Genomic DNA, 27,193 nt, shown 5'->3' on the forward strand with positions numbered 1-27,193 from the left:
TTTAAGCCCTTTGTAGTTATGTGACCATAACTCTTGTTATATACAGCTCTACTTCCTCCTCTGAAGATCAGAAACGTTGGTGGTGTCATTAGTAATAACACTCCATAGAACAGCGAGAGGAGTTGACATAGGGTTTTTGGTTCATGCAGAACACAAAGCTAATAACTTATAAACGAGATCTGTCAGTTTGTTGTTGTTGTTGTTGTTGCTTAGTATGTTCTTATGTAAAAGACAGGAAAGGGGCTGGAGAGATGGCTCAGTGGTTAAGAGCACTGACCGCTCTGAGGTCATGAGTTCAATTCCCAGCAACCACATGGTGACTCACAACCATCTGTAATGAGATCTGATGCCCTCTTCTGGGGCATCTGAAGCTACAGCACACTTATATGAAATAAAATAAATAGGCCTGCAGAGCAGGGCTGGAGCGAGCTGGGGAGGGGGAGGGAGAAGATAGGAAAGAATTACCCTCTATACCATGTGTTTAATCATGTATCTATAGGTTCCAAGGAAAAACACTATTTAGAATTTCATTCTCATACACAAATTGGAAGAGTAGATTGATGTTGACAAATCTATCAAGAACTAAATGACAATTAGAAGAAAAGCAGCCGTCAGTTCTGATGATTCCATCTAAGTTCTCAGAATGTTCTTAGACAGTGTCTGTAGAAACGAATTTCCTGCCCATGTAAGAAGAAAGTGCAGGTGTTTTCTACTGTGCTGCCATGTTAAGGTAGTGAAAACAGACTCATATCACCGTCAACACACTGAGAATAAATGGTTCCCAAGAGGAATTATATTAAAGCCACATAAACCATTGCATTGTCTCAAAAAACTTAGTGTAAGATCACATTTAAAATTAATAACTCAATTATATAGTGGTTAAGTTTATGTGATTAAAAATAACTTACTAAAATACCAAAGAATTTTATTTATTCTTCCTTTATTTTATGCAAGTGATTATGCCTTATCAAGTTTAATTTTGAAAGTTTTAGTATTTGGAATATGTATCCATTCTTTTGTTTAGGCCACTCTCAATGCATGTCCAGCCAAAGCTAATTATATTATAAATTACAAGCCATTTTCATCTAGTGTCTTTGTCATACTCATTTATAAATAACCCAATTAGATCTGATCAAGCATATTGCTTAATGTAGAAAAAGTGTTAAGATATTTGCGCATTCCATACTTCAGCAGTCACACTTATTACAGCTAGGGGTGCTCACCCAGCAGTACAGGGGATGGTAGAAAGCCTCATCGTTAACCTCTGAGACAGACTGCAATGGGGAGAGCTGATACTTTGGTACTAGACTCTACTCTTTCTGTTTCCACCACTAAGACAGGTGAGAACTTGTAAATCTAGTGTAATAATTTAGTGCTTGGTAATTAACTAATCTTCCTTTCTACTCCATACATCACTTAACACTCCTTCAAAGTCTATCAGTCCTTTATGTAATCAGTAAATTCTTAAGATTCCAAGAAAAACCAGCAGGATGACTGAATAAGAATTATCAATTCAAGATATTTTGTTCTGTAACAAATGAATTGTAAGATTAAGATTCTAAACACAGCTGCATTTGGTGGCACACACCTTTAATCCCAGCATTTAGGAGGCAGAGGCAGGTAGATCTCTGTGAGTTTGAGTCCAGTCTAGTCTACACAGTGACTTCAAAAGTGCCTTCAGCTATTTGGAGAGATCCTGTATCAAAAAGCCACACCTCCTCAAAAAAAAAAAAAAAAATCTAAACATGTAGTTTGGAAGTATACAAACTTGCCCTTTCAGAGAAACTAAGATGTACAATATATGATGTATGTTTTAATACCAGAGTAGATTGCCTAATTCTAGCTAAGATGAGCCCATTTTTCATGTTATTAATTCTCCCCTCGAGCCTCAGCTATGTATGAAACCAAATTCTTTGATAGTATCAAATGATGATTAGCTCATAACAGTACATTTTAGGAATTATTCAGAATGAGTTGTTTAAAGCTCTAGCAGTCATCTGCCATGTAAGATAGTTTTTCTGGGGAGACACCACACACACACACACACACACACACACAGACATGCGCACGCACACACAGTCATATACACACATGCATGCACACACAGACATGCACACACACATGCACACACATGTACATATGTACACATGCACACACACATACATATACACACATGCATACACACACACAGATATGCACACACATACATACACACATGTACACACATATACATGCACACACATACACACACACACACATGCTTGAATGCCTCACTCCAGAGCAGAATTCCCAAGAAACAGAATTCACAACATAACAAAATAACAGTTGTACCAAAGTTCCACCTAGTGAACCAAAGAGTTTTTATTCAGGGATTACGTACAGGAGCAGAGATGACTTAAAAGCAACTGGATGACCAAAAGGCCCACCCCAACAAAGTGATGACTCATGGAAGGCACTGCCCTGGAGCTGTCTGCACAGCTTACAGGCAGCTCCACTGATCTAAGAATCTCCTCTCTCAGTATCCACGGGCAATCTTTCATGCCTTCTACAAAGCCGATGAGGGGCCTTCGAGAATATTGACATTTCTGCTTTCCCAAATAAGTGACTTTTTGTTTATTTTCTAAGTCTCATGAGCCTCTCCTTTCCTCTTGGAAGTAATATTTTAATTCAGAGGAAACTGCTATATAACATCATCTGGACAGAAAACAGCTGGGAATTTTTTTTCACTTAAAATAACTTCATTCTGACTGCCATACTGACTGTCATGTCAAAGACATGACATGGTAGAGAGGAATGGGTATCAGAAAGAAAAGGTAACCTCAAAACTGCACATCAAGCACAGTGTATTTTTGATGAAGCATGGATTATTCTCCCCAGAAATGAAACACAACATTGGTCCTTGAGAACTGCCCTGTGCTGCGAAGTTGAGGGTCTTCCTGAGTGTTCATCGTTCCAGGGCTCTGCCATGTGATAAAGAAGTGAAGAACAGGACCTGGAGTTAACACAGGCTTGGTTTTAATTCTGGCTCCACTGTGCATATGTAATTTTGATACAACTGTCGTGGTTTATCTTCTGGGTGTTCACAGTTTAGAGGTTTGGTCTCCACTATGGTGGTATGGAAGTGGGGAGACATTAAGAGGTAGGCTCTGATTGGCATGGTTAGGGCACTGGAGCACTGCTCTAGTGTAGCTGTCCAGCAGCTGCAGAGAACTGGGTACACCTGAAAGGGAGGCTGGGAATGAAAAAAGGACAGGCAGGCGAGAGAGGAATGAAGCCAAGACAGAGGTTTTCTGATCAAGGCTCAAAGTTTAATAGTCAGCACTGCATTTATATAGGGAGAGCCCACAGACCCATCCTTTGTTTCAGCTGGATTGAGTTGCAAAGCCAGCTCAGCGGGCAGTCTACTCCCTTAGGAAATTGACTCCACCTGGATTGTAAAGGTCCAACCTTGGCAGACACTTAAGGTCTACTTAGCCTGCTCAAGGCTGGGGGAAGGGCACACTCTATGGTTACAGTAGTTCTCATGAGACCTGCCTGGTTATTTCACAAGAGAGTGAGTTGTTAAAAAAAAGAGCAAGCCCAACCCCTGAGTCACTCTTCAGCTTCTTGTCAAATGCTCATTCCTTCTCGTGTGGGTCTTGTGTAGTGTCTTCCGCCTTAATGAAATGCAGCTAAAGAGGCCCTCAGCAGAGGCTCGACCAATGGCCCTACCTGATCTTGAATCTTCAGTCTCCCAAACCATGAGCTTCTCTTCATGTATTCTTCATCCTCAGCCTTGGATATTGGCTATGTTGATGGGAAATGGATAAATGTGGTTGTAGTAGTGACCTCACAAGGTAGTTGGAATGGTTAATGTGTACAGGGCCTGTTACATAGTATCAGCACTGTTAGTGTCTGTTCTCTGCTAGAAGGAAAATTGGCTCATCTCCTTCTGACCTAAAAAAAAAAAAAAAAATGGTGGTTGCCCTTGGACTTTCCTTGGCCTCACACGATATTCACATTATTGAGGCATGTATATCCCGGTCCTCACAGCAGCGTGACCCCTTCCTGTGTTTATCCTTATGTCCTTTATTTTTTGTAGTTCTATTCACCATGATCGCATGCTTTTCATAGTCAAATAATTTTGTTTTAATTTACATTGTAGTCTGAGTTCCTGCTGGGCCATTTTCTTACATTTTTTCAGTCTGTGATAATTTGAGAAAGGCATTAGACAAGGGCAAATCAAATCTGTCTGTCAGAATGGGCCTGGGTTCTTTCATTTTGAGTTTCTGTTCACCACTGCTTAACTATCTTACAAAAAGTATTTGGCTCTGGTTTTGGTCTTTACAAAATAAATTTAAATAGACAAGGTCCCAACTTCCAGGAGCTTATAACCTCACACAATCCAAAGGGATACAGGTGGAGGAAGTAACCCTGGCAAACAAGATTTGAAAAATTGCAGAAATTAAATTCTTTGTACAGGGAGTGAAAGTCTAAAAGGTAAGCACTCTACAGCTTAGAGGGGTGGGCTTACTGGGGAAACTAGCATTCCCTTTTTAGGTTCTTAGTCTTGTTAATGAAAGAGATGTAAAATGGACTCAGAAGAAAGCTTTAAGATATTATTAGCGTTTGAAAGAGAAACAACAAGGCAGGCAAGCTGGAAATCTTGGCAGCTGCTGAGAAGAGGGAAGTAGAAGAAAGAGAGCCAGGCTTTCTTCAGTTAGGGTCCAAAGAGGCAGGTTTACTCTGCGATGGAAATCCAAGAGCAGTTGCATAGGAGAATGGGGGGGGGGGGCTACAGAAGAAAGAAGAAGAGTCAGGGAAAGCTTGCTTAGCTTTTTGGCCAATAACTGAAAAAAATATATAGAAATTTTGAGGGGGGAGGGGGAAGAGAGGGAGAGTGAAAGAGAGAGAGAGATTTCTAAGTTTGAATTCAGAAAATAAGACAGGCTTAACAGTGTTGCTCTGTAAGCCACTTCCACAAGGAGCAGCCTCTAGGAAGGGTACTATACTATCTCATTAAGGGGATAATTATTCCTCCCATCTCATTAGAATGGCTTCAGATAAATCAGCTTCCCAAGAAGGGTAGACTCCTGACTTGCTTACCAACCAGTCAAGCTGGATTCACTCTACAAGGCACTGGGAAGTGGGACCTTTATGTCCAACTGTATCAAAACCTGGAGTCTTAGAAGCTCAGAAATTTTATGCTCTCATTTCAAACTTTTGAAACCTTGACGTATGTAATGTTCTGATTTTTGCAGATCAGAATCTCATGTCTCTGCCCAAAGCCATTCTTTTGACCAGGAGGCCTTAGGAGGGGCAGATACAGTCTTTTTTATTTTACTTACCAAAAAAAACAGGAGATAGGATTCAGAATATCCACAATGATCTCTGAGCTTGCCACTCCCTGTAACAGACTCACTGTCCACACAGTGAAAGGCAAAGGGAGAAATGTTTAATTCTTAGCTCCTTCTCACCACTGGACACTAAATATTTAGCTCTACATTTGACCTACAGACAACAAGTGAAAGAAAAAATGGAAGCTCTTTGCACTCAAAAAATTTAGTAAAACTTATATATAAAGTTTCATACAACATATACAAATATGCAAGGAATGTGGCATTTTTGTGAACTTTAAATACTGAAAATAGCAAGTATTTCTATTTTTGTGTTTACGTTTGTTTTCTAGTCTTTTTCCGTACTCCCTGTCCCATGGTATTCAAAACAAATGGAGACATGAAAAGAGGATGAACTTTAGTTGGTTATTCAGAAATGCTAAAAAAACAATATTGGAGAGAAAAGAGAAATTGTGGGCTTAGTCCTGAACAGTTGTCTGTCTATGCCTTCTGAACAAGTGATGACTCCTTGACATGGGAGCACTGAAGATCTGGTTCACCGCTGTGCCCCTAGGAGCCAGAAAAGGGCTTCAAACGTTGGAAATGAGATGTGGAGTTTCAGATCTCCTAAGGCTGCTAGCTTTAGGAGTCATAGTTTCCTCCAGGGTCATTTGTGGGAGAAGACCAAGTCAGAAGCATCCCCAGTCTCTTCTATCCCTTCAGCTGGCAGGAGCACCATTCCAGCCAGCAAGCACCACAGACTGCTACTTCCCCAGCTGAGACAAAGCTAGCAGCCATAATCTGAATTGTTACCCAGCCAGGAAGGGAATCCTGCATCTCTGCATCTTAACTGCATCTTAATAACACTCAAACAGGGAATCTCTTTGCTCAGCGTGGCCTCCCATGTAGTTTATAAATTGTATCTGTCTTATATGAAAGCATTGCTGCACTTAAATTTAAACCACCCAGATCCTAGGTGGTTTTATTTGGCTCCTAAGAACAGCATAAAGTCAACAGATAAAAAGGACCTGGTCCCTAGGGTCTTTCCAGAAACCTTGGAAAGGAACAGAAAGTCACCATTTTATCAGTGGCTGTTCTAATACCTGTGCAGGCTGATTAGATTCTTGAATGTAAGTGGGAAAATTCATACTTTTTGTAGTTCACATAAGTCTTTTGAATGTATTTAACAATTTCTCTCCCCAGTAGAGGCATATCAGAGTCATCTGACAGCTTTACCGCTGATCCTTTATTTTTAGAAGTTATCTGGAAAATTAAAAAGCAGTCTTCCTGGACACTTAACACATATACACTCACACACACACACACACACACACACACACACACACACACATACACATACACACACACCCCAAATAGTTAATTAAAGGGCATAACTGGTGTTGTTTTAGTATCCGGCAATTTTAAGGAAAATTTTCACAGTCCTTGAAAAAAATTGTCTAATAAGAATGGCCATAGCACCATTGTGAAGGTGTGAGAGCTACCTCAATAGCTCTCAGTTAATTTTTCTGTTGCTATGAGGAGGCATTATAATCTGTATTGTTTACTGGGGCCCTACAGTTTTAGAAGGTAAGTCCATGACCATGACCATAATGGTGAGACCATGGCAGCAGGCAATAGGTAAGGTGCTGGAGCAGTAGCTGAGAACTTACATCTTGAGACAAATGCATGCGGCAGAGAAAGGGGCACTGGGAATGCTGTGGGCTTATTAAACCTCAAAGGCTGCCCCCATGAAATATCATTCCCAATAAGGCCATACAACCTAATTTTTCCCAAACAGTTCTGCCAACTGAAGACCATATATTTAAATATGAGCATATAAGGGGCCATTCCCTTTCAGGGTACCACAATTTGTATTAGTTGGGGTTCTCTAGAGGCATAGAACTAACAGAATGAATATATATAATATTAATATATTAACATACATATGTTAAGGGGGATTTGTTAGAGAACCTTATAGGCTGGAGTCTGAATGGACCAATAATCGCTATCTCCTGATGGAAAAGCCATCCAGTAGTTATGCAGTCCATGAGACCAGATGTCTCTGCAGTGGCTGGAGTCTGAATGGACCAATAATCGCTATCTCCTGATGGAAAAGCCATCCAGTAGTTATGCAGTCCATGAGACCAGATGTCTCTGCAGTCTCAGTCTGGTGCTGCTCTCCAAGACAGCCGCAAGTTTTCAGTCAATGCTGGAATCCCAAGGAGTTTCTAACACCAGTATAGTAATGCCTCAGAAATAGGATGGACAGACTTGACAGCAACACTGAGGGCAAGCAGGCAAAAACCAAGAGCTTCCTTTTCCGTCTCCTTTTATGTGGGCTGCCACCAGAAAGTGTGGCCCAGGTTTGGAGTAGGTCTTCAGACCCTAAAGGATCCAGACTTTGGGAAAGTCTTCTCACCTTAAAGGATCCGTTAAAGGAAATTCCTCATGGGAGTGCCCAACTGTTTGGTTTTTAGTTGATTTCAGACACAGTCAAGTCGACATCACAGGCTGCTCCCTTTAGCCTCAATCACAGATTGTGAATAAATATGCCAGAGATGAAGAAGAATCCTGTGGGGCTGGAGAGATGGCTCAGTGGTTAAGAACACTGAGCTCTTCTGAAGGTCCTGAGTTCAATTCCCAGCAACCACATGGTGGCTCACAACCATCCATAATGAGATCTGACTCCCTCTTCTGGAGTGTCTGAAGACAGCTACAGTGTACTTACATATAATAAATAATCTTTAAAAAAAAAAAGAATTCTGTCACTAATTCATTTATTAATGTAAAGCTGAGAGATGTTTTTACCTATGTCCCAAGATGCACCAAGGAAAAAGAATTAACAAGGAAAACTTTAGAGGGTGAAACTTCCCCACCTACAGAGTCCCTTTTCCTACACTAAACTCCAAGTTTCATCCATGAGGATTTTGTTTGTATGTATCCTTGGAGTTCTGCACTTAAATCTAATTTGTGAGTATGAAAATGGAAGAGATAACACAGTAATAAAAAAAGATACCCACCAAATTCTAACTTCAGATAAAATGCAAATTTGATTCTAAGATGTATCAGTTGTTGATTTGAAATTCAATTTGAACAAGGTGTTCCTTTATCATCTGCCAAACCTGGGAAGGACCTCTTGGGTGCAGAGCCCCTGGAATTCTGACATCTGGACAGACCTCTCATCTACAGCTGCACTCAGGACATACCACAAAGTCCCAAGATGCTCCACAACTCAGTCTGTTGCTGTGTTATGGAGAGAGATTTACCCTTTGCTTATCTGTTTTTGCAAATAAAGTTTGCAAAACTAGCCCCCTAGTAAACAGGAAGCCCCAGCCCCACCCTCACCAGTCCCTGCACATAGGGTACAGCTCCAACTCTGACATTTATTTGTAGAGTGACCTCAGAATAATGAATTCAACATTTGGTACCAGGAATGATAAATACCTGTCCTTTATGTGGGCCAAATTAAAATTAAATGAGAATTAAAGCATCCTAATATATCAGTGTAAGAGACAACTGCCCAAGGTTACCCAAGGTCCTACCTCAATTTGTTCCTCAGGAAAGGAAATTCCAAAATGGTTGGGCTCCCATATTTCTTGGAAAGCATTGCAAGATGATGATGATGATGATGATGATGATGATGATGATGATGATGATGACGACGACGACGACGACGACGACGACGACGACAACAACAACAACAACGACAATCATCATCATTTTAATTTTTATATGTATGTGTGTTTTGCCTATGTGTATGCCTGTGTACCATGTGCATCTGGTGCCCTTGCAGGCCAGAAGAGAGTGTTGGATCCCCTGGAAATGGAATCACAGCCACTGTAAGCTGCATTGTGGGTGCTGTGACTCTTACCCTGGTCCTCTGGAAGAGCAGCCAGTGCTCTTAACAAATGAGTCATCTTTAGCAGGTTTCTTGCTCTGATTCCTTCTCTTCTCTGTTTCATTGCCTGCATAGTCTTTGTCTATTGTTAAGAATACAAATCTCGGGGCTGGTGAGATGGCTCGGCAGGTAAGAGCACCGATTGCTCTTCCAAAGGTCATGAGTTCAAATCCCAGCAACCACATGGTGTCTCACAACCACTCGAAATAAGATATGATGCCCTCCTCTATAGCATCTGAAGATAGCTACAGTGTACTTATAATAAATATATAATAAGTAAATCTAAAAAAAAATGAATACAAATCTCCAGTGTACAACTTAATACCTTTCCATATGTTTATACTCAGATACCACAGGCATGTCAAGAGCCAGGCTTGTCTAATCCTCAACCTGTGAAGCTATATGCAACTCAGAATAGTTATCAGTGTGACCCAACACAAAACTGTAAACTCACTGAGAACACTGAGACCTTTTTGTGATTTTATTTTTAGTGTATGTATGTGTGTCTATGCTGAAAGCATGTATGCGAGTTTGCATACTACCTGTTTGGAGGCCGGAGGTCAATGTTCTTCTATTCTCCTCCACCTTACCTTTTGATACAGGTCTCTCAATGAACTTGTTGGTTGCAGACTGGCTAAACGAACTGGTTAGAGACCACCAGAGATCTTCCTGTTTCTGCTCCCTAATGATAGAAATACAGGTTCAGATTTTAGAACAGGAGCTTATTTATCTACTGAGAACTTGGGAGGGTCTTATTCACCCAGTCACCTATCAGTGATGGACATAAATTTAAACGTGCATCTGTATTTCTTCTTACATAAAATCTATACTCACATCTTCACATTTGTCTTTCTTACATAAATCTGCATGATATCATTGTCAGTTCTCAGGTGGTTCCAGCTACCATATCATCACATGATACCTCTTAGACATAAGAAAACACTTTGTAATAAGTCTGCTTACACAAGCAACAGCCTTCTTTCAGTTTGGCAAGAAATAAAACCAACCAGATCTTTTGCAGAATAAAGATGGGTCCTAAGCAGGGCCCATGCAAGACTTTCCCTCTCTGTTGGGGGCAGCAGGTACGTTTGTAAAGTCTGAGGATTCAAATGTCGCCCTACACCTCTGGGTAGTGAGGTGAAGAGATCTTAGCCATACAGAGACAGGTGCTGCCTTCTCCAGCCACTGAAGCACTCTTGCTTTGTGAACTCAATAATGAACCTCAGTTCTGGGCTTTGGGGGTTTGAATGAAAATGGCCACCACAGGATCACAAAGTTTGGCACTATTGGGAGATGTGGCTTTGTTGGAAGAAGTATAACACTATGGATGGATGGGCTTTGAGATTTCAAATGCTCAAACCAGGCCCCGTGAATCTCTCTTCCTGCTGCCTATCAATCAAGATGTAGAGTTCTCAGCTCCTTCTCCAGACCCTAGTCTACTTGTGTGCTGCCATGATCCCTGCTATGACGACAATGGACTAAAACTCTGTACCTGTAAGCCAGCCTAAATTAAGTGCTTTCCCGTATAAGAGCTGCCATGGTAACAATATCTCTTCATAGCAATAGAAACCCTAACTAAGCCATGGGCTTGCCAGTGTGAAGTTCTAGAAAAGAGGTTCCTGGCCCTGATAGATAGATAAATGGACAATATGACCAGCCCGTGGCGTGGGTAAGGGGAAAGATTTTATTGCGGATATGAGAGAGAAAAAACAGCCAGAGGCATCTGCAGGAGTTGTAGAGCAGAGAGGGAGAGAGAGAGAGGTAGAGGGGGGGAGAGAGGGAGAGGGGAAAGGAGAGGGAGAGGGAGAGAGAGGGAGATCATAGTTATATGAGTTATATGCTAGCAGGGTTATAAGGGTAATGAGTAGATGAGTAGCTGGGGAAATGGAAGCCCAAGAACTGGAGGAGCTTTAGGGTAGGGAGGAGGGACAAAGGGCTAGCTAGGATGCTAGCATGGACTTTGAAATGTATAAGAAGTACTTATGATGCTTCTGGAGGTACTTGACACCAGAGCTAGCCATATGTCCCTTGTGCCAGAGGTAAGGGAAATGATTCCTTTCAGAAGATGGGAACCAGTTTCACAAGTTCCTGGGGGATGTTGGCTTTTGTCTAGCTCCAGAAATCTTCCTGTAGTCCAGTATTTGCTCATTACACTGTGTTTTGGCATTTGGAGAAATTGTAGTTTCCTTTGGACCTAACAGTAGGAAGAAGAAATAGCCACCAGACTCTAGGGCCTTTCAGAAAAAGAAAGATCGGGAAGTATAGGATGTGTATGTGAGTACAGTCACCTGAAAGTCATAGGCCACTCCCTCTTGTGTAGATGATGCTTGGCAACTATGCCAGCCCTAATATGCCATCAGTCAATGGGAGCAGCCTGTGCTCTGCAGTGCCCAGGGCTGCTGAGCTAGAATGGTCAGTCATAAAGAGCCCTGAATGAGTATTTAACTTACCATGTTTGCTACTTCAGACAGTATCAGAACGTGAGTGCCCTGGGAGTCACGGAGCATCTGCACTGTGAAATTCAGTGTTGACTCAAACTAATTTTTAGCACTAAACATAGTAAAGCCTAAAGCCTGGGATTAGAGGATTAAGCCCCAGAGGAGGTGTTTGTCCTACCCTGGGCACTAAGCAGGATTGAAGGCTCAGGAACAGCAGCTGTTCCATCAACCATCCAGCAAGCTCTGCTGGACAGAACTCAGTCAGGGAGCTCAAAGGGTGGAAATTTTATGTGGAAGAACTCAAAAGGTCCTTGCCTGAGTTGTGCTTCTGCCACACCCACCTCCAGTGCTCAGGGACATTGCTTGGCAGATAGTGTGGCCTCAGGGGAAGCAGAAACAGACCTTAAACTTGCCACATAGGGAGGCTAAAACCTTGGGAACATTAACTTCCTGAGCTTCGGTTTCCTTGCCTAAGTAGTGTGGGCAACAGAGGCTAGCACAGGATTGTCGTGAAGTCAAGCAGTAGAGCTTCAGTGGTTTTGGCGATTTCCTCAAGCCCCTATCCTCCTCACTCTGGTTTCCTTCTGAAATAGCCAAGCAGGTCAGGACATCATGTCTTATCTTGGGATTGTCCTCCCTTCAGATCCGGTTCTTCCACTTCTTGACACAGACTTTTATTCAGAAGAAATCACATGGTCACCTTAGGATCTTCGCCACACTGTTAGAAATTACAGAAATGTAATCTGAAATGCATTGGGGACCTGAGTGTTCTCTCTCTCTCTCTCTCTCTCTCTCTCTCTCTCTCTCTCTCTCTCTTCCCACCCTCTGTGTGTGTCTGTATGTCTGTCTCTGTCTCTCTCTCACACACATACCACTCACAGTGCAGGCGGGGTCTTGACTTTGTTGCAATGTTAATAAATTTTTGTGAAAGCAAATTAAATCTGCCCCTCAGCTTTCACAGTATTTCGCACATAATAAATACTGATTATAGTCAGTGGGTGTTGAGATGAATTATAGCCACTCTAACCCTGCATTTAATAAAGGCAGAGCCTATTCCAGTTTTCCTCACAAAAACTACCAGAAGGTGATGTAATGGGCATGATGGATCTTTACATCTTCACTTCTTGGAGGACATTAAAGGCAATTCCAAACCAATGAGCCTTGGCGTTGGTTTTTTTTTTTTTAATTTATTTTAAAAAAAAAAATTCCATGAGCATCTACCCCAAGTCAGGTGTGAGGTTGAAGAAAATTCCTTGCATTGTCTCTGGCCTGGAAGGTCCCACTGTTCCTCGGTCAGTTGGAGACTTACATACATTATGATGGGAAAAGGGAAATTGGATACAGCATGCTGGGCAATGCCACAGAGGAATGCAGAGAACAAAGGGATTACTAAAGAGAGAAAAGAACATTCCAAGAGAGGAATGCATTCAATAGTAAACTAGTGTGGCTTTGGGTATGTAACTCAATGTCTCCATGCCTGAATGAGGAACTCAGCTGCAAAATGAGAACATTGTTGTCTACCTGACAAGGCAGTTTGCCAGCCTCACTTTCAGATGCTGCTTCTCAAATCTGCAAATGCTGCAGATTTGCCTGGAGCATCTGTGGAAGAAGACACTGCCCCACCCCCTAGATCCTGGACCAGGCTCAGATCCTGGTCTAGGGTTGGATCCTGAGAACTGGCCTCACTAAGGAGCTCCCAATGTGGATGCTGATGGACTTTGTGTAACCGAAGGCTTAGAGTCCCCCTGTGAGAGCAAACAGTAAATGGAAGCTGTCACATGCTTTTGAGATGAATTTAAGTAGATAGATAGAAGTATTCCAAATAGAAGAAGGCACTCCAGGGGGAAAAAAAGGTATTTTCAAAATAAACAACATGATACTTTGAAGTAAATTAAAGTGAATGTTATTAGATTAGACACCCTTTAGTATGAGGAGACAAACTGAGCCTGTGAGAGAGGAAAGCTAGGGAGTCCCTGTGAGAGTCACAAAGACTTGAAATGAGGAGCCCCTATATTGCAGTCCTCTCGGATTTACCTCTTGCCAATTTGGCTAGTGGCAGGAAGATACAGGTATCTACACATGACAGATACAAAACGGGTGCTTGTGTGCAGAGTGCAGAAGAGGCATAATTGGCTAATCATGTAGGTGACCAGCTGACCAGTTAACAAACTCTCAACTTGGAAAACACAGGCAGCACGGAGCTTTTCAAGCCAGACTCGAGATTCAATCATCTGGGCTGCTGAAACTGTCTCTTTTCATTACTTCATCCCAGCAGAACAGGGCAAATCTACAGAGCAATTTTTATCTTCTGAAAAACAATTACAGCTGGGTGGGGGAGAAAGCCACACAAGCTTCAGAAATTTCCTGAGAGACGGGCCACATGGAATCCAGACAGATTTAATCACCCCTGGTACAGCTGGTCCTTAACTGGGGAGCTTAATCTCATTGTTCCTTTAGAGAAAGAGCAATCTGGGCAGGCTGCTGAATGTGAGAATCCAAGGTCCCTTAGTCCCAAAGAGAGTTCAGTATTTTGGAAAAAAAGACAGTAGGGAAATGCAAAAGGAATATTATAAAACCTTAAGTGCATTTAAAATGTTTACAGCCTATAAATCTACCTCCCGTCCTTCTTTGTCAATTATATACATCTATATACTGAATTTGTAGTCATTTTCACACATACACCCACTACACTCTCTCATCCACCTTTCTCCTGCACACATCCTTTTTCCCTAGGAGCCCACCCCTCTTTTAATGTCTGGGATGTGCTCACTGTTGATTTACAGATGAACATGGGTAGGAGGTTATCTCCTGGAATTCGGGCAACTTCTCAGGGGTTATACCACTGAGGAAAATGACCTGCTGTCCTAGGCAACCATTAACTGCCCATAGTATCTTACTGATGTGCCTCCTGAGCTCCCACCTCCTGCATGAGAGATTTATGGCAGGTTTGATTCTTATGCAGATAAGTGACCAAGCGTCAGTGTGTTGTAAATGTTAATGTCCACGTCCTGTCCAGAAAACACTGCTTATCAACACTCTTCCCTAACCTTGGCTTTTAAAGTTTTTCTACCTACGCCCTTATAGATTAACCTGGTGGTGAGTGTTATAGATATCTTTTCAGTCATGAACCCTGAGTATGTATGTTATAGCTGTTTCTTTTATGGCTGAACACAGCATGGATTCTTATTCGCCACACTTTGACCAGTTGTTGTGAGTCTCTGCATTAACTACCACCTACTGCAAAAAGAAAAAAAAAAAATTTATGAAGACATGAGACCTGCATGAATCTATAAGTGTAAACACATTTTAGAAAGGAGTTTGAGACCATAACAAAACAATAGTAATTGGTTTTTCTTTAGGACCTGTAACCTTCTCAGTCACGTGCATTTCCTTAACCAAGCATGAATTCCCTTCTGTAGAATAGACCTCAAATCTAATCTGAAAGAAGCTGCTTAGTCCCATCTTACTCATACCACTATTGCACCAATGGACATACCTTGCTAAGAAGGTCATTATTGTAGCTCATGGAGTCTACAACTAGGAAGAACTCTAGATGTTCTTCCACAACAATGTGCAGAGTACCTATGAAAGCTATCCAGCACAGATGTTTCAGTTCCAATCCAGTATGATGCACACTAAAGAGGATAGTGTCTTTAGCAATAGGATCTTATCATCTAGTTCTGACAAGGTCATTGACAGTGGTCTATAATCTTCAGGGCCTCCCTGACTCATAAGAAAATATGACACATCCAGTACTGGAATTTTTGTTCAATAACCTTTGGCTTATGGAAGGATGCTTCTATTCAAATATTTTAAGGTATGTCCTTTGTATCCCTAATCACTCAAGACTTTTATCATGAAGCACTATTGGATTTTGTCAAAGGTTTTTTCAGCATCTAATGAGAGGATCATGTGGGGTTTTTTTCTTTCAGTTTGCTTATATGGTGGATTACAATGACAGATTTTTTTTTTTTTTAATGTTGAACCATCCCTGCATCTCTGGGATAAAGCCTACTTGATTGTGGTGGGTGATCTTTTTGATATGTTCTTATATTCAATGTGCAACTATTGAGTATTTTTGCATTGATATTTGTGAGGGAAGTCGTCTACAATTCTTTCTTTGTTGGGTCTTTGGTTTGAGTATAAAATGAATTTGGCAATGTTCCTTCTGTTTCTATTAAATAGAGTAATTTAAGGAGTATTAGTATTAACACTTCTTCGAAAGTCTGATAGAATTCTATGCTAAAATGATCCAGGCCTGGCCTCTCTTTGGTAGTGAGACTTTTAATGGCTACTTCTATTTCCTTAGGGATTATAGCTCTACTTAAATTATTTTTCTGATCTTTATTTAACTTCGGTAAATGGTATCCATTGAGAAAATTATCCATTTCTTTTAGATTTTTCCAATTTTGTGGAGTTTGAGTTTTTGAAGTATGACCCAATAAATTTTTGGATTTCTCCAATGTCTGTTGTTTTGTCCCTCTTTCTGTTTCTGGTTTTATTAATATGAATATCCTATCTCTGTCTTTTAATTGGTTTGAATAGAGTTTGTCTATCTTGTTGATTTTCTCAAAGAACCAAAACTTTCTTTCATTCATTTCATTGATTCTTTCTATTGTTCTTTTTGTTTCTATTTTATTGATTTCAGTCCTTATTTTGATTATTTCCTGCAGTCTACTCCTCTTGGGTGTGTTTGCTTCTTTTTGTTCTAGAGTCCTTAGATGTGCTGTTAAGTTGCTAGTATGATCTATCAAGGCAGATAGTGCTGTGAACTTTTCTCTTAGCACTGCTAAGTCCCCTAAGTTTGGGTATGTGGTGCCTTCATTTTCATTGAATTTTAGGAAGTCTTTGATGTCTTTTTGCTGTTTCTGTTGCTGTTGAAATCCAGCTTTAATCCACAGTAGTCTGACAGGATGCAAAGGGTTATTTCAATTTTCTTGTATCCATTGAGACTTGCTTTTGCTAAATTTAGATAAAGTTCTGTAAGGTAGATAGATCTTAAATGTCACCTATCCAAGAGTTACCTATGCATGTCACCCAGGTGGTCTTACAAAGCATACTTCTTGGGTCTCAATGTCTTAAGAAAAACAGCTAGGGGAATGTATCTCTGAGAAGTTGCCTAAGCTCTGGTTCTGTTGCTCTGCTGTGACATTGTGTTGTGAGAGAAAGAGGGCTGGATGTGATCTGGGACTGGCTTTATGGCCTCTCCTTACTCATTTTGCCACAACTTTCCAAGATACTTGATACTTCATTTAAACCCAAACTTTAGGGGTTTTTTTGTTTGTTTGCTTGTTTGTTTGTTTGTTTGGCTTGAGAAGCTTCATTTGTTCCTGAAGGTTTACATGAAATAAATGCTTCATTGTCAAAAAATGTTGAAAAGGTTCAGGTAGCACTCACCAGAAACATCAGCCTGTATGGCTGAGTGGGCTAAGCTGCCTTTTCCTTCCTCTTTATAGAAAGGCCTAAGTATGAAGAAAAGTGGTGTGGACGTCAGCCTCACTGGGACAGCTGTGGCTCCATGCCCAGCTCTCTTTTAGCCTTGATGCTCAGTTTGAAACAACAACAAGAAGTTGCTAGAGGCTGAGAGGTAGAGAAGTGGCTGGGTCAGAAAAGCGAATCAATAAATGATTGTCCACTACCACTTGTGACTAGAAGCTAAGACTACAGTGGAGGAGAGACCATTGAGGTACTTCAGGCTGGTGGCCTGTCTTATGTGGGACTCTGAGCAACATCTCCAGCACCTAGACTTCAGTCTTTCTACCTGCACCCACTGACGAGTTTTTTTTTCTTTCCCTTAAAAATGAAGAGGAAAGAAGATGGATAGCACCAAAGAAAAGAAATTCTGTTCATATAGTGGCAATAGCCCTATACAGGGGGAATTACCTGCAGTGAGTGGGTAGCAAGGAAAACATAAGTCATGCCAGTCAAGGGAAAATGGCTTTTAAAGCTATGAAAAGAAATGTGCAGTGAAGTTTCCAGAAGAATAAGCTAAGCTTGTGGAAAGTGCTGAGGAAGGCTGGTCTATTCTCAGTGTCTCCCTATTTTTATAACTTACCTCAAGTCTTCTTCCCTCCAAAAGGAATGGTTGGTCACAGTAGTGCTGCATGGAAAAGCCTGTCAGTGGTGGTATTCATGAGAGAGTCTCCAGGGATGTGCTCTAGAAGATGCCAGAGGCCCTGGATTAGCCCTGGGACTGTGGATAATGACTGGGCATACAGACATGCACCTCCAGAATACATTCCAGAACAGAAACACATGGGTGTTATTAGAAAGGAGAAGATTTATTATAGCCCAGTTATACAAAGAAAAATCAGATCTGGGTAGAGACGTAATACAAATGCCACAAACTCAGTTCTTTGTAGCTCTAGTGCTATGGGGGTCAGCATCTGAGTCCCTCCTGTTGGGTTCTGTAAACTAGGCTACTTCCAGGACCCCACAGCAAGAGTTGGAAGAGAATGGAGGAGGCCTTCTGTGAAGAGCTGCTCTGAGCCTTCCAGAATACCAGAAAGAGTATAGGTGTCTTGAGCACAGGTTTTGGAGGAAGACCTCTCTAAGATTCAATTAGTGTGCTTTTCATCGAACCCTTGAGTCCTGTTTCACAGTGTTCCTTTCTGGGTGCAATTGCCTGCTCTCCACATAGGCCAATACAGTCCTAGAATCCTTGACTGGCTGATATATGCCACTACCACCCAGCACAGAGCCTGACTTACTGTAGAGACTCAGAAAGTGTTCTTTGCTTGCAACCTCCCTTTATGGTGGCTCCAGCTCAGGAACAAGGAAGGTGAAGAATCATGTTGATTAAACAGAAGCCAGAAGCAGAGGACAAGGACTGGGCATGGCAAGAAGAGATGTGTCTAGGACAAAAAAAAAAAAAAATCCATGTCTTAGTTATGGTTGCTGTGACCAAGGCAACTCTTATAAAGGACAGTATTTAATTGGGGCTGGCTTATAGGTTCAGAGGTTCAGTCCATTGTCATCATGGTGGGAAGCATGGCACCATATAGGTAGGCATGGCATTGAAGTTCTACATCTTGTTCTGAAGACAAAAAGAAGACTGGCATCCTCAGGCTGCTATGAGGAAGCTCTCTCTCTGCCCACCCCCACAGTGAAATACTTCCTTCAACAATGCCACACCTCCTAATAGTGCCAATCCCTGGGCCAAGCATATACAAACTGCCACATTCCCCATGGCACCATGGTTTCTATAGGATGTACTGCAGAGTTTAAAGCTGCCTGTGTTAGTTTCTGCTCAGGGAAACTTTTGAGAGCTTTGGAGCTCCTGTCTAAAATGGCCTGCTTCCTGTGGGATGCATAGCTAACACACCCCTAGAAACTGTGAGCGGATGGTTTGTGATTCCACCAGGATGGAATGTATGAGCTCCTTCATGGCCAGGTTAGGAAGACAGGTGGCCAGCCTGCTGAGAATAGCCATGTTCTTATCCCTTCAGAGTTCTTAGTCACTTCCACTCAACAAATATTTATTAGCATCTGATTAGATCCACAAGCTCTGCTCTATGCTGGGCACACCACAATAAACAAATCTGACAAAAATTCCTGTCTTATGTGGCTTGTAATTTAGCTGGGAGAGAACAAACAATAAGATAAGGGAGCCATCCCCCATGTTAGACAAGGCTAAGTGTTTTACATACTGCACTTGAGTGACATAATCCTCTAAGGGAGACATCGCCCTTCAGTAAAGTTAAAAGTTAAGGGGGCAGAGAGCCACAACAGAAGGGAGCAGAGCAGCTGTTAGAGTGTGGGGGAAAAGGAGTCTAATGTTGAGTCTAATGCTGGAAAGTTTTGCAGGCAAGTGGTGGCATCTGGCCTGGTTGATTATAGGATAGAAATTTCAGCAAAGGCAGAAGTTTTTTCTTTTTTGATGATAAGACAAAATTAGTTACCAAAGTACATGGTAATATTAAAGGGGGGCTCAGTGAGCAAACTGAGGGGATTTTAGCAGAATTGGAAAGTGAGCTAAGCAATGGGGTGAAGAGAGGGAAGCTAACAGCACTGAGATTTCTCCCTACCCCCACCTGCAACCCCCTCTCCCAAGCTGGGCCAGTGTTTATCATCAGCTGGGGTTCTTAGTGGTTGTTTTCCAAGAGGAGACAGTGAGCCCCTCAGCACAGCCACAGAAAACTCAGGGAGGAAAGGATCTAGTCAGGAATGTGGAGAGGTTTCAGGTAGTAGGGAATGCAGGAAATAGATCTAACTAGTCCATCTCTGGTTCCATCCTGTTCTCTGGAGGTACTGAACCCTGAATAATTCTAATAAGATTCATTCATCCATTTGACCTCAATGAGGTCCCAAGACTTGAAGCACTGGCCACTAGCTTTCTGCACTTCTTTAATGTCCCATTAAAGTTCTACCTCCTTAATCTGGGTAGGGTAGTTTGAAAGAATAGCTCCCATAGGCTCATATGTTTGAATACTTGATCCCCTGTTGATGGAATTGTTTTAGAAGAAAAGATGTCCTTAATAAGTGTAAAGAGATGCATCACTGAGAGTGGGCTTTGAGGTTCCAAAAGACTTCTGACATTTTCAGTGTGCCCCTTCTCTGCCTAATTCATAGATCAAGCTCTCAACTCTCAGCTATTCCTTCCTGCTGCCATGTTTTCCTCCACCACCATAGACACTAACCCTCTGGAACATAATCCCAAACTAAACACATTCGTTTATAAGTTGCCTTTACCTTGGTATTCTGTCACAATAGAAACATGACTCAGGCAGAGGGAAAGTGAAATGCAGCTCAGTCAGGCTGAAAGGGCCCAGAAGAACTAGAAAAAATCAATAGGCATTTTGAACCTTATCCTCCAGTGGCTGCACGGCCTTGCATACAAGCTAGCCCTGCTTATGAAGACCTCACACCTGCCCATTTTCACATCCTGGCATTCCAACTCTGAGTCAATGTATAAGCTTCCTCCAGCTCCACTGAATCAGGGTGTAGTAGTAGTAAGACTAGAGCCTGCATTTTCTTTTTTTCCAGGCTGGAGATGGAATTTACAGCCTTGAAGATGCTAATCAAGTGCTTTACTGTTATGCCTTCAGCCTGAGTTTTATTTTTGTTTCTTTTGCATTTGTTAGATTTCATTTTTTAACCTGAAATTTCTAGTTGTCTTGTGGAACTGGTTAGTACCCTTCACCAATTAGCTCCTGACTCATCTGATTCTTGGTGACAAATAAGCCTGCTTGTTCACTGTTGCAGTTTATGCTTGATGTGGCCCCATGAATGAATGATTCTGAACACTGAATCATAAGACAAGTCCTGGATAGTCTCTTGACTTGGGCACTAAATTGTTGTGCTTAAGTCCAACATTGAGTTTCCAGTTTCCACTCTTGGCCTGTGGTTATCCACATCTGGCTTCCCTGGATGACCAAGATGAGCAGAGCAGCCTGCCTATGATGGACTTAAAGTCTGGGTGAAATGGGCAAACAAAGAAGCAAAAACCGTAGTGGTTCCAAGGCCCTGATGTGGGAGTATGTTTGAGGCAGCGGTACCTAGCTTAGACATGCAGATATCTGTCCTCTGGGGCTTTTTACATACTTGAATCAGCATAAGTCAGGTATCTGGGGGTCCCTAGATGATCTTTCCAGTGCCTTCCAAATATGAACTGGCTTGTCTCTTTAGGCAGACATTTAGCTACCAGTGAGAATATGTAAAGAACTGCTCTTTTAGGTGATACCTTCTCAGACCCCTCTGTTGGGTGCATAGTTGAAATCTGAGTTACAGATACACTCACAGAGAAAGCAGCTATAGGCAGGGAAATTTTAATTTCTTCATAATTCTGTATGAAGCCAGAGCTGTTCGGTACTATAACTTGGCCCATGTCAATCTACTCCAAGAGTAAATAGACATTCTGCCTAGTCTCAAACTCTTGCAGTTTGGCACTAAACATTCTACATTGTTAAACTCCTCAGTCTTGGGAAAATTTGGACAGTCACCCTGCAAACCCCCTTCTTTCTTTTCAATAATGTCACTATGAATCTAATCTCCCCATACCCCACCCTGACGTGTCCTTGGCAAAGTTAGATTCCAGCTCTTTCTGTATGCTCTGGCTCAAATAAGAACAAATAAGCCCCCAACAGCTTCTGTGCTGCAGAAAGCAGTTTAGGGATTTCAACATGCTAGCCAAAAAGAAAAAAAAAAAAAGGCTATTCTCAGCTCAATTCTGTTGCCAGCTCGATAGGCATCAGTAGAGATGAGGGTTCCAGCAGAGTTGTGCCACCCTTGAGCTGGTTTTGAACCTCTCAGCTCTGCCACTTGAAGGCATCCAGATTTCCAGGCACTGGCAGCGAAGCCACAGTCTGTCACCCCCGGGAGGACTGCTTTGAATTTTTCTGTTCTGACAACTAGACAAGATGTCTTCTGAAGGGTGTTTAATACTTGGGTGGTTTGCTTTCAGGATAGACAAGTCCCAGAGCAAATTGGCTTCAGGAAACATTACATGTTAGAGATGGCTCTGTATCCTATGGGAAGAGTCTGTTTAGAGGGTTGTCAAGTTAGACACTGTTTGTCCTGACCTTTAGCTGAAGGTGGCTAATGAAGAACTTAATGGAATCTTTTGTGGAAGATGATAGAAACCCTGAATTTGCTTTGCCCCTGGCTGATGCTAAAAAGAAGACCCCTTTGGGGCGAGCTCCCTATCTCCATGTCCTTTCCTCTGCAGCCTATCGACAAAGAAGAGCTTCTGACTCACTATGCCCCAACTTCCCTGCAGGTCTTCAAATGTTCTAGGTTTCAGGCTAAAGGTATTCCAGAAACAATTAGCTCTTGAAGCAATACACAAAGGAAAAACTGAGTGCAAAAGTTTTAAATTTTTACACTAAATAAGATAGTTTGGAGAGGAAATAAAAGACTGCAGTGTCCAATAAAATCAGTGGGGAGGGAGTGGGGATGGATAGGAGAGGGAGATGAAGGTAAATCTGGAGGCAGAGCCCTGGGTGCCAGGAATATGGAGTGGGAAATGTCAGGTTTCTTGTTTTACCTATTTACTTTGGCACAGCAACCCTAGCACCAGAAATTCTTTCTCTTCCTTTATTTAGATTAAAGTAGAGTCCTCAGAAAACTTCTACTATATGAACACTGCCTGGTAAGGAGACAGCAGATGTTTCCCCAAGCAGGATTTATCCTCCTGGCAGGAGAGCTTGGCACCTGAGGGAGGTGCAACCTGGGACTCCCAACTCCTAGGAGACCAGAAAGCAAGGTTGCCTTACTTCTGGTTTTCCTCACCACAGGGGAAAGCAGAAAGGAAGTGGACATGCCTAAAGGGAAAGAAAGTGGAATGCCTAAAGAGGCTTGCTTCGGCCTCACACTTTTAAGCAGCCTCCTCGGGAATTTAGTGTTAGTAAACTGTGTGCAAGTAGATCTCCCATAATGGTGCTCATTTTTACAAGAACCTGGCTTTTTCTGCCAAGGCCAACCAACAGCTAATGGCCTTCAGGGCTTGCTACACCTGGGGCTTTGAGACAAGCACCAGTTTTGAGCTATAAGGCTTGAGGAAGCTCAGAGATTAAAAAAAAAAAATGACAGCAAACTGTGCGTCTTGTGATTTTGTCTAACTCTAATGACCCACTCCACGCCACTGACTGCCCTACATATCCTGTCCAGTTTTCTAAGATGCCTGATTCAAAATTAGACTGAAAAGTCAGACATGGCACCTTATATGGAGGAAATAAAGATGACAACAAACCATAATAAAAATAAATTATATAGAAAAATACTTAGATTAGACCAGAATAATATTGAATATAAATAGCAATGTATACTTTTAAAACTATTTGGGAAGTTAGATCCCTTCTGTTTTTCATTCTGATAATTGGTGATTCCTCTATGACTAATCCAATATGTTAGTAAAATTAAAAGAGCAGTCTTAATTTTGGATATTTACTTTATTTTGCATATTGAATGTTCATGTTCTCCATGTAGTTTTCTGCTTTTAAAATAGTAAAGCCAGGCAGTGGTGGCACACACCTTTAATCCCAGCACTTGGGAGGCAGAGACAGGCAGATTTCTGAGTTCGAGGCCAGCCTGGTCTACAGAGTGAATTCCAGGACAGCCAGGGCTACACAGAGAAACCCTGTCTCGAAAAAAAAAAAAAAAGTGAGCTAATTCTTTAGGCCCCTTTAAAATATATTCCCAGTCTTGCTGCTTTCAAGCACGGGGTAATCCCAATAGTTCATCCATCTGACATCAAATTAGATCTAATTCATACATTAGACATAGGGCATCGGGTGGAGTCACCTTACTCCTCAGTAAATCTACCAAATCATTTGCCAAAATGAGGACAGATCCCTCTTGGCCCATCTCACCAGGTAATGCCAGCTATTTTCCATCTTAGAGCAAATGGGAGATGTCCCAAGGGAAGGAGGAATGTTAGAGAATAAAAAGCCACTCCTCTCCTGAGCCAAGTCTTGGTCATTGTTGACCTTGGAGAATTTGAATTGAACTTTTATTTTATAGGAGTTCTGGTAAACCCCATGGAACTACAAACGTAATGGTTCTATGTGTTGTAAGATGTTGGCTGAACCAGACAGATGTGGCTAGAGATGACTGGCATTGAGGCTGAGGTCCTGAAAAGGAGTAATGTGAATGGGTGCTGAAATATCCCAGGGCCAATCTTAGAACACAGCCATGCCAGGAAAAAAAAGAGCACAAAACATGAGGCCTACTATCTGGATTTAATCCTTTCTTGTCATAAATCGCTTCTCATATAGGACTTGAGTGCATTCTTTTTTAAGTTTTTAAAAAAAATATTTATTTATGTATATGAGTACACCATAACTGTCTTCAGACACACCAGAGGATAGCATCGGATCTCATTACATTTGGTTGTGAGCCACCATGTGGCTGCTGGGAATAGACTTCAGGACCTCTGGAAGTGCAGTCAATGCTCTTAACCACTGAGCTATCTCTCCAGCCCCATACATTCTTTAAAAGGAACCAAGAATAGAATTGGATTCTAGGTTCCTGGGTGAGTAGGCAAAGTTCAGAGCTGGGAAAGAGCTTAGGGCCTCATAGTGAAGGCAAAGAACATAATTACTAAGACTGCCCTCTTCCTCCAATTATCATCTTAGAGACGCTAATGATGTTCCAAGGCCATGCGTCCCAGCCTTCTGCAACATTGCACTGACTCTTTTCAGTTTGCTTCCTTGGAAAATTCTAATATGGTCCTTTTGAAGGTTGTACCTCTCTGTGTCACGCTCAAGTGGGCATTGCATGTGGTAAGGAAAAAAGAAATCAAGGAGAAGTTTGAAACACTGTTTGAGCAAGTAGCCATGGAAACAATGATGTCCATCTCCACTCTTCCTTATAGAAAACCCCCAGAGCACATACCACCTGCCTTACATCCTCGGCCAGCTCATTTATTGTTCAAAAGATGTCCCTCCCCCACCAGCCTCTGCTAACAACTGCGCACAATTCCAGTGGCAAACACTCAGGAGTAGAAGGCTTCTAAGCCGTTCATACATCAGTCAGTGGCTTTGTATTTTAGTCATTACATGCCCTGATATGAAAATGCAGATGTAATGACTAAAGAAACCAACTCTCCTAGCCCTATGGAGTTGGAAGCATTTGCAGGTGAGAAAGCCAAGGCTTGTCTCCTGAAAAAGTTCTAGTAGCTTCCCCATCCACTCCACAGAAGCCCGGAAGTTCTGTAACTACATGTGTAGTGAGCTGATCCTGAAGGGACATGATTCTCAAGACTGCAGGAGGAAAGCTGGCACTCAGACATCCCTCAGCCTCTTATGGCTCATCCAGTCTTTGTAGATTCTCCTTATTCCCTTCTTACATGGCTCAAAGGTGTACTTCATCTTTCCTTTGCCTAAATGCTGGCAAATGTCATCATCTTGGTCAAATGCATCCAAAGAAATGAGGACACTGTGTCCTCTGGAAGTCTTCCTCACTGCAGAGCTTTCTGCTCACACCAGCTCCAGAATTCCTCACCAGGCCACAGCCTTGGCTCCTTTTGCTTCCTGCACTGTCCTGCCCTCAGCAGAAATCAACTAGAGAAACAAGCAGTACTCCCCCACACACTCCTGCCTGTGCTTTGTGCTCTTTGGATCACAAGACCCCTTCCATATCCTATGTACAGGAAGAGAGTAGCTATTCACTGCTGTGATTCTCAAATCGTGCCCCTGGCTTGCAGTGTTCAATTATCTGGGAACCTGTGAAAAAGACAAAATCCCAAGCCCCAACCTAGACCCGTAGGCCTTGAATCAGAAAGTCTCACTTAGGGCCCAGAATTCTTTGTTCAGCAAGCCTGCCAACTGATTCTGATCATTTCCAAGGTCTGATTATTAACATGGCTAAAAGTTGCCTAGGCAATACTGATGATGTGTTTGATCTGGGTTGTTCGTGTTGAGAAATAATTATTCTATACCAGGAGTTGGAAAGCTGCATGCAGGCAGTAATCCAAAAATGGCCCACCATCTATCTGACTTTATAAGTAAAGTTTTATTGGAACATAGCCACACCTAGTAATTTACATATCTATGGCTGATTTCTTGCAACATATAACAGACTTGAACAGTTTCCACAGTGACCATATGTCCTACAAAACTGAAAATCTGGCTAGAAAAGGTTCTGGGATAACTACTCTGAATAAGAATACCTTAACCGCAATAAGCCATGTGATACCATGCAAATGGAATTTAAGGAAAGTCATCCATAATGACCCAGTGGGGAACTTGGAACACTTTTCTGACTCAAAAAGAGATCTTTATGATTGCCCTTTCTTTCTATAAAGAAAATATACAGGCACCTAGTTCTCCATGCCTGCAAGCCCATCTCTAGCTGGTATCAGTGGTAGCTGGTAAGGGCTGATGTAGCTGTGTTCCCTGGGCCAGCTCAGAACTGAGGGCCAGACAGGTGGCAGGAACCCAGGTGCCTAGGCATGGACGGGCAGGAACGCTGAGCTGTCAGCTGGCAACAGATAGGGCTGGTTTTCAGTAGTCATGCATTTGTTGTTTTGAGAAATAGTGTCTGCAGGGAGGGGAACAGACTAATTTGTAAGGTACTCATGAATCTCCTAGATCAACATGTTTTCCAAATGAAAGGGTTTTGGATCAATGGTGCGTTTGATTGGGTTAGACCCAAAGGAGAATGTTTGAACTTAGCAGCCAAGAAATTCCATTTTTCATAGCTACCTCTCTCTAAAGTAACTGAATATGCCTTCTTCTTCTTCCTTCCCAGCTTGAGCCTTTCTATAGGAAGAACAATCTAAATGTCAGAAGCTGTGTAGATGAGACACCTGCTTTAGTGTCTGACATTCACCAAGGGTCTTTTTCACCTTGAACATAGTATATTCCCCCCTTTCTAAAGAAATATAGAAAGTGGGGCTGTCTCATTCCTCTGAGAGCAAGGGCTGGCTATCAAGAAGGGGCTGTCTAGTACGGTCTCTGGCATGTCTATACTAGAGAGAAATCTACCTCTGTTATTCTGAGGGGGCTGTCTTAGTCAGGGCTTCTATTCCTGCACAACATCATGAGCAAGAAGCAAGTTGGGGAGGAAAGGGTTTATTTAGCTTACTTCCACATTGCTGTTGA

General features: G+C 42.0%; 1 protein-coding gene and 1 long non-coding RNA gene across 4 annotated transcripts in view; one reads left to right on the plus strand and one right to left on the minus strand.

Moving 5' to 3' along the window:
- Kcnab1 (potassium voltage-gated channel subfamily A member regulatory beta subunit 1) overlaps positions 1 to 27,193 on the plus strand; it is a 442,167-nt gene that overhangs the window by 248,011 nt on the left and 166,963 nt on the right. The window lies entirely within an intron of this gene.
- LOC116092954 lies at positions 4,889 to 18,494 on the minus strand. Its single transcript, XR_004119572.1, has 5 exons — positions 18,362 to 18,494; positions 17,707 to 17,808; positions 9,804 to 9,895; positions 8,858 to 8,910; positions 4,889 to 5,400 (listed from the first exon to the last, which is right to left on the minus strand). It is a non-coding gene; the product is annotated as an uncharacterized LOC116092954 (long non-coding RNA).

Source organism: Mastomys coucha, unplaced genomic scaffold (assembly GCF_008632895.1).
Source record: "Mastomys coucha isolate ucsf_1 unplaced genomic scaffold, UCSF_Mcou_1 pScaffold16, whole genome shotgun sequence".
NCBI lineage: Eukaryota > Metazoa > Chordata > Mammalia > Rodentia > Muridae > Mastomys > Mastomys coucha.